This window comes from Neomonachus schauinslandi, chromosome 1, assembly GCF_002201575.2.
Source record: "Neomonachus schauinslandi chromosome 1, ASM220157v2, whole genome shotgun sequence".
Taxonomy (NCBI): domain Eukaryota; kingdom Metazoa; phylum Chordata; class Mammalia; order Carnivora; family Phocidae; genus Neomonachus; species Neomonachus schauinslandi.
Genome location: NC_058403.1, coordinates 2,521,205 through 2,532,432, shown reverse-complemented (window position 1 = coordinate 2,532,432; position 11,228 = coordinate 2,521,205).

Genomic DNA, 11,228 nt, shown 5'->3' with positions numbered 1-11,228 from the left:
CGAGGGAGGCCCCCTGGCTTGGCAGGACTGTGTTGATTTGACTTTGGTTTCTGCATCACGTCGTCAGGGTGGGGCTCTGTCGGCACATGGGCCGCCGCGGGGTCAGGTGGCCGGTGCACTGCGGAGGCCCGCTGAGAGGGAAGTATGAACCTTGTCCTTTGCCTGCTCTATAATAAAGTTTTGTCCTAATTAGTCCACGAGAGAAGACATCATTCACATGGAGCTGTCAGATAGTCCCTGTAACGAGAAGTCTTACGTCCAAGATGCTGTGGTGTTTGCATGGGGCTTTTGTGCTGCATTCGGTAAAAGGCTCAAAACCAAATCTGATCGTGGGAGATTAGATTGGAATATTCAAATATTTTTAACTTTTTTTTTTTTTAACTTTTTGTTTAAAAAAAAAAAGTGTCTCATTATCCTTGGCCAGATTATTTTTCTAACAGTTTATTTTAGCTTTAAAGATGGGCCATGCAGTCCAGCGGGGTTGAGATGTTTTAGCAAAACATCCGAGGGCACAGTCGGGTGAACGCAGGGACCTCCCTTCATGCGCACACGGCGCCCGTCTGTTCCTCAGACGCCCCAGCGGAGCATCCAGGAGATGGGCCTGCTGGTTGATGCTGCACCTCCGGACTCGGGTCCAGGAGGGACCTCGGACTCCATCCCTCCTTCTCTAAATCTGTCCTCACTTACTCCATTTCGTGGGTAAGTTTAGTAGGTTTACTATGGCTTATTTTTAATGCCTAAATTTTGGCAACAAAAGAAGGAAGAAAATTTTTTTTAATTCTCATTACACACACACACAACAAGAAAGTGTTGCACAAATAAAATGTATTTAGAGTACCAGTTTTCTATTCGATGCATGTTATTTTCCTAGGCAGAGTTGCTAAGGGGACTTGGAAGTCCAAAACTGGAAATCATTTACATTAATGCTAGTGATCTTACAGTATTTTGTAAAACGGTCATCTTCTACCCGACCCCATATGTCTGGTTAGTTTTGTACAATTTGGTATCACACTTGATAAACACAATCCTTTCTGATTCCTTTTTACCTGAAAGCACAAAGGAGGGTCAGGGAAATCCGGAAGCGCTTGTTAGTGTTGGAAAGGACATGAAATGGAACCTGTCTTTTGATCTGTGTGTTTTCTCTGAATTTACCTGACTCTGCTGGCAAGAACTGCGTGTTTACGATCAGTCTGTACTCCTGTCTGCAGAGTGTGTCTGTCGCATCAAAGCCAAGTCCAATAAACAAAACCTGTCTTTGCACTCACATTTGTACTTGACGTGGGCTGTCTGTGTGCATGGAAGTACACCTCTGGGGAACCACGGAAAGGCAGGGAGTCGGCGGATGCTGACATCAGCCCCACATGCCTGACAGCAAGGTTCTGCAGGCCCCTGTCCATCCTCCGCACGCCCCCTACCTGGAGCCAGCGAGGGGCTGCTGGGCGCGGCTCCTGGGGAGGTTCCCGCAGAAACACCACTGCTGGGCCTGATGCTTCTGCTCCACGGGCCTCACGTCTGAGTGTGAGCAGAGAGGTGCCCGTGTCCCAGGTGGAGACGCCCAGCTCCGTCCCAGAGACGTGGCTGCCACTAGGGTGGTGAGGCCGCAGTCCACCGGGCAACCGCCTACGCCCCTGCTTGGGGTACCAGCGACAGGCTCCGTGGGTGGGTGGGCAGGAGACAGGCACTGTGCTCTTTACCTTCATGTGCACATGTTCCCGAACAAACTTCCTCAGCTGTGGTCTGGATCCCAGACCGGTTCCTCAGTGGGTGACTTAACCCCTAAAATAACAACGCAAATACCAGTAAGACCTGTCCCCACTGTTCGTCGTCCTGACCTGACCCCAAGTCTCAACACCACATCCACGTCCCTTCATCCACTCCTCCAACAGCAGCCAGTTGGGTTTCGGGCTCCTGCTATTCTAAAATGTAGCTCAGGTGTCAGCTGGGGCTTGCGTTCTACACCTTGGTGTGAACGCAAACTCCCAGAAGGGGCTCCAAGGCCACCCGGGCCTGATTGTCTGCCTCTGCCCGGTACTTGTTCTCCCTTCACCCCAAATGGGGGGCACAGGGCCTTCCGCCCACCCCCACCCTGTCCTAAGACGCTGCAGGCATCAGGGAGCAAACCTGTTCCCCGGGGCTTGGGGTCAGGAGTCCCATCATTCATCCACCACAGGCCTAAAACCGCACACATCAGGGTTTTTGGTTTTCGGTTTTTTAAGATTTATTTCAGAGAAGGGGAGAGAGTAAGCATGAGTCGGGGGAGGGGGAGAGGAAGAAGCAGACTCCCCACTGAGCAGGGAGCCCAATGCGGGGCTCGATCCCAGGACCCTGGGATCATGACCTGAGCTGAAGGCAGATGCTTAACTGACTGAGGCACCCAGGCTCCCCTGCGCACATCAGTTTTCAGAGTGGTCCGTCACAGGCTTTCTCCCCGTTTCCATGCCCGGACTCAGCTCCCCGGGGGCAGCCACTCTTCCACACTCCATGATGGGCTCAGCTCTGTCCCCGTGTTTCCACTCGAGCTCACGTGTGTGCAGCAGAAAACTGTTGCCGTGGCAGGAGCCACCCTCCTTAGCAGGCAGGTTGCAAAGCAGCTGTCCCCCTCCATATCATGACAGGACACACCATCGGTTCCACACCACCCCTCCATCAGCCGTGCTTGCTGAGCACCCGCCGTGTGTCAGGCCCTGCTCTGTGCTCTGTGCTGCAGGGGCGACAGTCCGCGGGGTCCGGGCCCTGCCGGAGCGGACTAAAGGGGAAGACAGGTGAAGTCAGAGATCCCGGGAGGAGAGCGGGGAGCACGCCCGGGGCTGGTGCTGTCTCGTGAGGAATAATCCCCCCCATACGTCTGGCCAGTCTTGTACAGTTTGGTACCAGACTTTACACTGTGTGATCCTTCTAAGTTTCTACTGAACTTAATGAAAGTACAGACAATCTGGAAGCGGTGCTGCTTGTACTAAGTGTTGGAAAGAACATTGAACAGAATCCATGGTTTCATTTGTATATGTTTCTTCCTTCATTTACCTGACTCTGGCAAAGACTGTTCACGAGAAGGTAGCATTTGAACAGAGGCCCAAAGAGATTGAAAAGTGAAGCCATATGGGTGTCTGGAGAAGATACTGCAGAAGGAGCAGCACATACAAAGGCCCTGCGGCAGGTACCTGTTCAGTGAATTCTAAGAACAGTAAGGAGGCAGGACTTCTGGAAAGGGAGTGTGAATTGCTAAGGGACCCTGCTCCCCGGTAGAGACCTCTGATAACGCTGGTCAGAATCAGCAACAACAACTATTCAGAGTCTCTGGAGATTGGGCGCCTGGGTGGCTCAGTTGGTTAGGCGACTGCCTTCGGCTCAGGTCATGATCCTGGAGTCCCGGGATCAAGTCCCGCATCAGGCTCCCTGCTCAGCAGGGAGTCTGCTTCTCCCTCTGACCCTCCCTCTCATGCTCTGTCTCTCATTCTCTCTTTCGCAAATAAATAAAATCTTAAAAATAAATAAATAAATAAAAATAAAAAAATAAAAAAATAAAAAAATAAAAAAAAAAAAAAAACAGAGTCTCTGGAGATTGATCAAAGAGCTTACAACAAATTGAGAGGCATTTATTCAATAAAATCCACAGCAGCTGGGTAAGGACGGTAGGAGGGAGGCTGTGACCGCTGGGGGCTGTGGCCTCAGGGAAACCCTCGGTGGGTGGGCAGCCATCTCTGTGGGGCCAGAGGCTGGAGAGGGGCTGTGTGGGTGCTGGGGGATGCTCCTAGAGCTCACACAGAGCAGGACTGTGGCTTGGAGCACAGGCCTGTCTATCTCCATCCCAGGGGTGTGGGAGCTCCCTGCCACCCCCCGCCAGACACCTTCTCGCCTGCCAGGCTCTGTGCTCACCTGTCACTGTGTCTAGTCTTCACGGCTTCTGGAAGGGAAATCCTCCCCTGAGTCCCTGTTTCCTGGCAAGGAAATCAGGCTTCAGCAGTCAGGGAGCCATGAGGGAGCCACGGGGTTGTGGGTTTGCCCCTCACAGCGTGGACCCCCGCCAGCACAGGGCACCACACAGAACTTGGGCCCCACCCAGACCCACCAAATCAGCCCTGAGGCTCACTGGGGCCAGGGGATTTGATGCACGCAGGGGGCAGAAGCGTGGGTCCAAAGACCTGCAGCCTTTAGCAGGGGCCCTTGGCCCAGAGTGGGCGTCAGCAAATACCTGCTGAACTGAACTGAATCCAGTCGGAAAACCACACGAGCACAGGGCTCCTGCTTTGCTCTGTGTCCGCGAGCTCAGGACTGAGGGCGGCTGGTTTTCCGCAGCCCGTCCCATGTGTCTGGAGAAACGCCCCGGGGAGGTGTTGGTTCTCACCTGGCAGGTGCTGAGCCAGGCACCGTGGGTAACCCCAACAGGCATTGTCTGCCGGGTTCTGCCTCAAGCGCAGATCACCCCCTAACCTCAGTCTCTAGGCCGTGGATCTGCCTAGGACTCAGCGGTCAGTAAGTCCTGGGTTAGCCCCTCAGGCCCAGACACGTGGCTGGAGTGTGCAGCCCATGGACAGAACCTGGAATACACGTGATTTCACCAACGCCCCAACTAAGTACCACTTGTCTATGAATGAGACCTAAGCCCAGTTTTATTTTAAAAAAAAACCCGCGGGAGCCAGGTCTGAACAGGGGGTCTGCACGCTCCGTAGTGACCCTACTGGGGGGCTGGCAAAGGCGGGAGGAGGCCCAGCGCCCACCCTGAACCACCCACCATGGAGTGCCCACCTGCTCCCATCACCCCACGCTCGCTCCCTAAAAGGGGCCCCGGGTCTCTCTCCACGTGCGATTGCCGGGAAAGTGCCAGGCCCCACGATGCAGGCAGCAACAGCCTGTTCAATGTGATTTCAGAAGCAAACGGAAGATCCTCTACCTCCAAAAATCTGGCTTCCACAATTAGATTCATCCCTTTCATTTGCACATTTGACTTCCATAAAACTCGAGGGAGAAATGATACTGATTCATACCTAAAATTGTCTCCTGTGTTTTTTATTTGCCAATTTTCAAACAAATCATTAAAAAAAAGAAGAAAGTCTCACGTCAGTCTGTGTCTTGAGCACGCACACAGGCGTGCCCAGAAAGAAGACCAGAAAGCTGTCTGCCCTCGGGACGTGGGACTGTGACCGGTTTCCATTTTCTTCCCTGTAATATTTGTCATCTTCCCAAGTTGTCTACGACATGAGTTTCTCTTGCAACCAGAGAACCGTGAGCGATCTTTACGCATCTCTGTGGGGCGCAGTAAGAAAGAGCGGTTGCCAGGAAGGTAACGGCACACCATGTCCGGTCAGACGGCGCAGGGAACTCCTACTATGAGAGCGAATTCCTTCGCTTTCCCTCCATTCTTTCTCTGTGAATAATTTGCCCCAACAGGCCCCTTGAGGGTCTAAAATTCCTGGCTGTTGGCCCAGATTTTGATTCTTTTCTGAACTGAAGTATCACTAAGGAGAAAGAAGAAACATTTCCAGTAAAGCCTGGTCCGAAAGAGCAGGGGAGTCTCAAGGTTATTTCTTTGGGTCAGGAACGGTAAGCAGATAGCCCCTCATGGGCTTAAGATGACTCTTATTACACATTTCCTGAACTCTTGGGAGAAAACTCTCCAGATGGCCTGGAGCTGTTTGAGGGAGAGCGCAGGGGTTGTCATGGTGACCAGCTTATTGACCCAACACTGCAAGGTGAGTCTCAAACCAGACCAGCGTGTTTGAGGATTAAAAAGTAGAACCACACCCACACAGGTCAGGAAAGAATCTAAGGGGATTCTCTAGTGTTCCTGACATTGACCCAAAGTGCTCTCAAGGTTCAAAAGATCTTGGCTCTTCCCAAGAGGAAAGTGAAAAAGATAATCCATCCAAATAAAGAACACCCTGGAACCCAGGCCTGAGGTTCAGTTGTTGCCTCTTTGTTTTTTTTAAGTTTTTGGGTTTTTTTTAGTAATCTCTACACCCAATGTGGGGTTTGAACTCACGACCCCGAGATCAAGAGTCACACGTTCTTCCAACTGAGCCAGCCAGGAGCCCCGAGTTGTTGCTTCTTAAGAAAGACATTCTTGGGGCGCCAGGGTGGCTTAGTCAGTTGAGCGTCAGACTTTTTTTTTTTTTTTAAGATTTTACTTATTTATTTGAGAGAGAGAGAGAGTGAGAGAGAGCAGGGGGAGGAGCAGAGGGAGAAGGAGAGAGAGAATCCCACTCACCACAGAGCCTGACATGTGGCTTGATACCAGGCACCCTGAAGTCTGACTCTTGATCTTAGCTCAGGCCTTGATCTCAGGCGCATGAGTTCAAGCTCCATGTTGGGCTCCAAGCTGGGCATGGAACTTACTTAAAAAATAAAAAAAAATTTTAAAAAGAATATTCTGGAACTGAGAAATGTCCAAAAGCCTGTTCTCAGAAGGATGGAGCCACTTGTAAATATGGAAGGATTTCAAACTAGATTCTTCATCCCATAAAAATGGCGGCTTGGAGCCCAGCAGTCATGAGAGAAAGTGAAATTTTCCACCAGCTCTGTTCTGGCAGGCCAAGGATATCCTGATAAATAATGACGAGGAGACTTTCCAGAACCCTCACGCATGCCCGGCCCGGGTCTCAGTCTCCACATGGGGCGATCTGCTGGATCCCCTCGACACTGCTTTATATACTCTTCTTACTTATACACTTGAAGAAATGGGGACTCTGAGTCCAAGAGCTGACCTAACTTGTCATTCCAAGGTGTCCGAGGGCATTGGAGGAGCTAGAATCCGCCCGAGTGGTGCGGCTTCAGACTCCAGAGCTCACCCGTGTGTATGACCTGCCTTTTCCCATTTTCTGTATTCTCCGTGCCTGGCATCTGGGCCTGGCTGACTGGGGAGAGACTACCCCTCCCAGGGTTAGTCAACCCTCAGAGACAGCAAATGTGCCCTTCACATGCAAAGTAACCAGCCCAGAGCCCACATTCCCCGCCACTCTCCCGCTATCCCTCTGCCCAGGGCCAGAGACCAGACAACCAGAGACAGCCCTGTACCCCAGAGCCTGCCAAAGGTATTCAAACTAATCCATAACCACCCTGCTTGCCTGCCTTGCCTTGCCTTTCTCCTTGAAACCACAATAAGTTCTCCTGTCCGTGCCCCCCCATTCCCAACCCACCTTGTGCTTCCCCACGTGGCCCTGAGTGGTGTGGTGCCCCCACCTCTTGGAAAGCTCAAGTGGCAAACTATCTTTTCAATGGCAGTGTGTCCCCATCTGTTGACCTCACCGTCTGTGAATAATAACAAAACCGTACTTTACAACACTTGGCTACCGCCTCTCCGGCAAGAACAAAACCCAGCCAGTGGGACCGAGAGCGGCCTCGTGGAATGTTATTGTAGAGATCACCATGGAGGCTCTCTTGTCAAGCAGGGGCCTGCGTCTAGCAGTGAGGCGAGCAGTTCGGGGTCCTGCCAACACTGGCCGACCACACCCCAGAACCGACAACTAGCAGAAGCAGAGGAGGTCTGCAGGGCCCAAGACTGATGACATCCCTTTAGAAAGGGAGGATTTTTGCAGCAAACTGTCAGGCTCCTCAGACACTGACCCCTGCATCTCTGACCACGTCAAACAGGCAGCTGCCGCCGGGGCTCCGCCCGACTGATCTCTAAGAGGAACCGAGATCCTTCCCTGATGGAACGTAAGAAGCAGTAAGCGCCGAGCACTGACCGGGGCAGGACTGAGACCTTACCTCAACCGCGCGCCCACAGACTGACATCGCATGGGGATCGTTCACTTCCTACGTCCTATTTTGCCTAATGTGTGCTGTGGCCCGTCTCCTGCTTTGTTCTGGGTGACCTGCAAGAAGCCAAGTTCAACACGTGGTGAGATGTCACTGAGTTTGGAATCCTGAACCTGCCTCATCGGCATGTTAACCTTGAGGACTGAATAAAGCCGGCGCTGGGAAAGACGTTCCTCGTGTGCGCGCCCTCGTAGCGTGCCCGTGAAATTGCGGTATGCGAGGTGCTGTGGTCCGTAGAGGCAGGGCTTCAAAGAAACACCTGGTCCACAAGGTCAAAGGATGTTTGCAGTTATTATCTTAGCTCCGGCTGCCACAACAAAATCCCTTAGGCTGGGCAGTTCCAATGACAGATACTTATTCTCCCAGTTCTGGGCGCTGGAAGTCGAAGGTTCCACTTGGACTTGCCCGGATTCGGCCCAGTGAGAGCTTGCTTCCCGGCTTGTAGGTGTCCTCTCCTGCTCACTGCGCGCTCCCGTGCCTGTCCTCACTGTTTGCATGCAGGGACCCCGCTCTCTGCTGCTGCCGCTTCTAAGGACCCAAACCTACCAAATCAGGCACCTCCCCTTACGACCCCATTAAACCTTCATTATCCCGCAAAGGCCCATCTCCAAAACCATCACTTTGAGGGGTAGGGCGTCAACATATGAATCCTGGGGGATACAATATATAATATAATAGTGATGATAGTGGTTAAGTCTCTGGAGGCCCCCATCCCTTGTAGCTGACATCAGAGACAGCACTCTGGTTGGGAGGAGCCTGGGGACAGTGATGACTTTTTCGGAGACTGAAATCAGTATTCACGGTCTGCTGGTAGGACACATTTGACGCTGGGGAGGCCTCAGAAAATCTGGGACACACAATGATAGCTGAGTCCAGCCAGCTTGTCGCTTCATGGCTGTCTGCCTCTTGGGGACCAATGCCAGCGCCTGGGACCATTAGTGGGGCAAGCTTGAAGGCCAGCGGGCGGTGCACCGGGGTGAAGTCCCGACTCTGACACAGGTACCCGGGTGGCTTCAGCAGCAGAAACGGATTCTCGGGCACCTGGGTGGCTCAGTCGGTTAAGCGACTGCCTTCGGCTCAGGTCATGATTCCGGAGTCCTGGGATCGAGTCCCACATCGGGCTCCCGGCTCGGCGGGGAGCCTGCTTCTCCCTCTGACCCTATCCCCTCTCATGCTGTTTCTCTCTCTCTCTCTCTCAAATAAATAAATAAAAATAAAATCTTTAAAAAAAAAAAGAAACGGATTCTCTCCCAGCTCTGGAGGCCAGAGGCCCAAGATGAGGGTGTGAATGGGGCTGGTTCCTTCTGAGGGCTGTGGAGGCGAGTGCGCTCCCCTTCTTCATAAAGACACCAGTCATGCTGGAGTTAGGGCCCACCCTAACGGCTTCACTTTAACTTGATTGCATCTGCAGAAGGCCCTATTTCTAAATAAGGTCACAGCCCCAGGTACCGGGGAGGTGGACACAGGCCCAAGTAGGGTTCCAGCCCCAGGGTGCCGCTCTGAAGGTGTAATAACCAGGACACAGAGGTGCACAGACACCCCAGAGAGACAGGCTCGGCCACAAATTCTCTCGGTTCCCTCAGTTCTTTCTCAGTGAAGCACCTTCTGGGAACCTCCTGGACCCCACCCACTTGCCTCTCCAGCCACCCTCCCCCCAAGGGACCTGGCAGTCAGCTGCCTCTTCCTAATCAGCTAAGAGCAACCCTGCAGGGCATTTGCTCTGTGCTGGGGACTTAGTCCTCTCCCAGGAAGGGCGGGTCTGCCTTGGAAGGATGGGGTGGGGGTGGGGGGCGTCCTGAGGGGCTCTGCAGCCCTCCCCCACCCCGGCACAGCGGTGAGGCAGCCCATCCATCATCTGGCTGGCAGGTCTGCGAGTATCTTTTCAATAGACTGGTGGTTTCTGAGGGTCTTCACTATCTGAGTCCTCAGGAAGGAGGTTTGTTTGTGGACTGATACTTAGCAACAACAGTGCTCATAAAATACCCTTTATCTGCCCAACCTGCGTGGTCCCAGAAGCACCTGTAGAGTAGAAAGAGCGCCCCGGTGGCCGGGCTCAGTGAAGTGGGACAGGACTGGGCCTTGGCTAGTTTACCAGCTTCTCCAGGTGACTCTCCCGTGACTAGCTTGGGACCCAGGGGCGCACTGGGAGTGAGGATCTTTCCAAAGCCCAATGAAAAGTGAACTCACCAAAATGTCATGCCCAGGGTTTTGACCTCTACCTGGGCCGTCTGTCAGGAAGAGGGTATCAGAGCCTGGGGTCCAGGAGGCCTGTCAGCCTCTTCCCCCCTTAGTGCTCTGGATTTACCTGGGCTGAAGGTGTGAGGGGGGTGTGGATGAAGAAGGGGGAGGGTGCTTATGAGGTTTGTCCAGAAAAGCAGAGGGACATGAGGTGAGAGATCTAGGTGGGGAGCGGTGAGATCAGGGGCAGAGACAGATTCATCAGGCCCTCCTAAGAGCCAAGGGCAGCTGACCTCACAGAGTAGGACAGAGAGAAGGCAGTGAGGACAGTGGCTAGCGCTCCTGACCCCTGCGGTCCACAGGGCTCTCACCCAGCAACACCTGTCACTGCTTCTGTAACCTCTGGTTTCTCTTCCTGTTTCCTCCTGGGTAAAACTGGATGAACCTCTACCATATTAGGTGTTGGGATTTCCAATGTGTTAATGCTGGAAATGGGTTAGCACATAGTAAGCGCTCAATGTTAGCTATTATTATTAATTAGGATGTACTTCCTCTTGAAAAGTGGGACAGCTAAGGCATTGCCCTCCTTTCTCTCTATGCCCGCACTTGCCAGCACCACATCAGCCTTCACCCCAGGATAGAGAGGTTTAAACACAAGCAGCCAAGGGACCCACATCACCCAGTCCTAAAGTGTGAAGCCCCCGGGGCAGCTCGGGAAACTCAAGGGGGAACCCAAGGAATGCCTCAGCCCGGTGGAGGTGGGAGTGGGAGGTGAAGGGCGGGGTAGTGACTGCTGGGGAGTGGGGGGACCGGACTCGTGCTTAATGGTGGGCTCTGAAGGTGGAGATGGGGCGGGCGGTGGTGCGTGGACACCCGGCACCCTGCAGCAGGAGGGTCGGCCATGTGTCCAGGGCTGGGGGGGACCGGGCGCCTCGGGGTCCCCAAGGTGTCATGGCACCGCGGAGATGTCCTACCCCCAGGCCTTTGCGGGGGTGGGGGGTGCGGGCGGCACGACCGGCCGCTCCTTGTCCCCTAGACGGGCGCCCCGGGAGGGCAGGGCTGGCGCCGGTCCGCGCGGTGGCCGGAGGGGCGGCCCCTGGCGCTGCGGGGGGGTCGCCGGCCCTGACGCCCCTGGGATGGGGAGCGGGCACCGCGGGGCGGGCGACTCCCGCGGCGCGGGCCCAAGTCGCACGCGCCCCGGGTCAGAGGCCCGCGGACCTCGGACAGTGAATGAGCGACGCGACGGTGCCCTGGCCGGGTGGACCGAGAACCACCCCCACCCCCGGCGTCCGGCACGG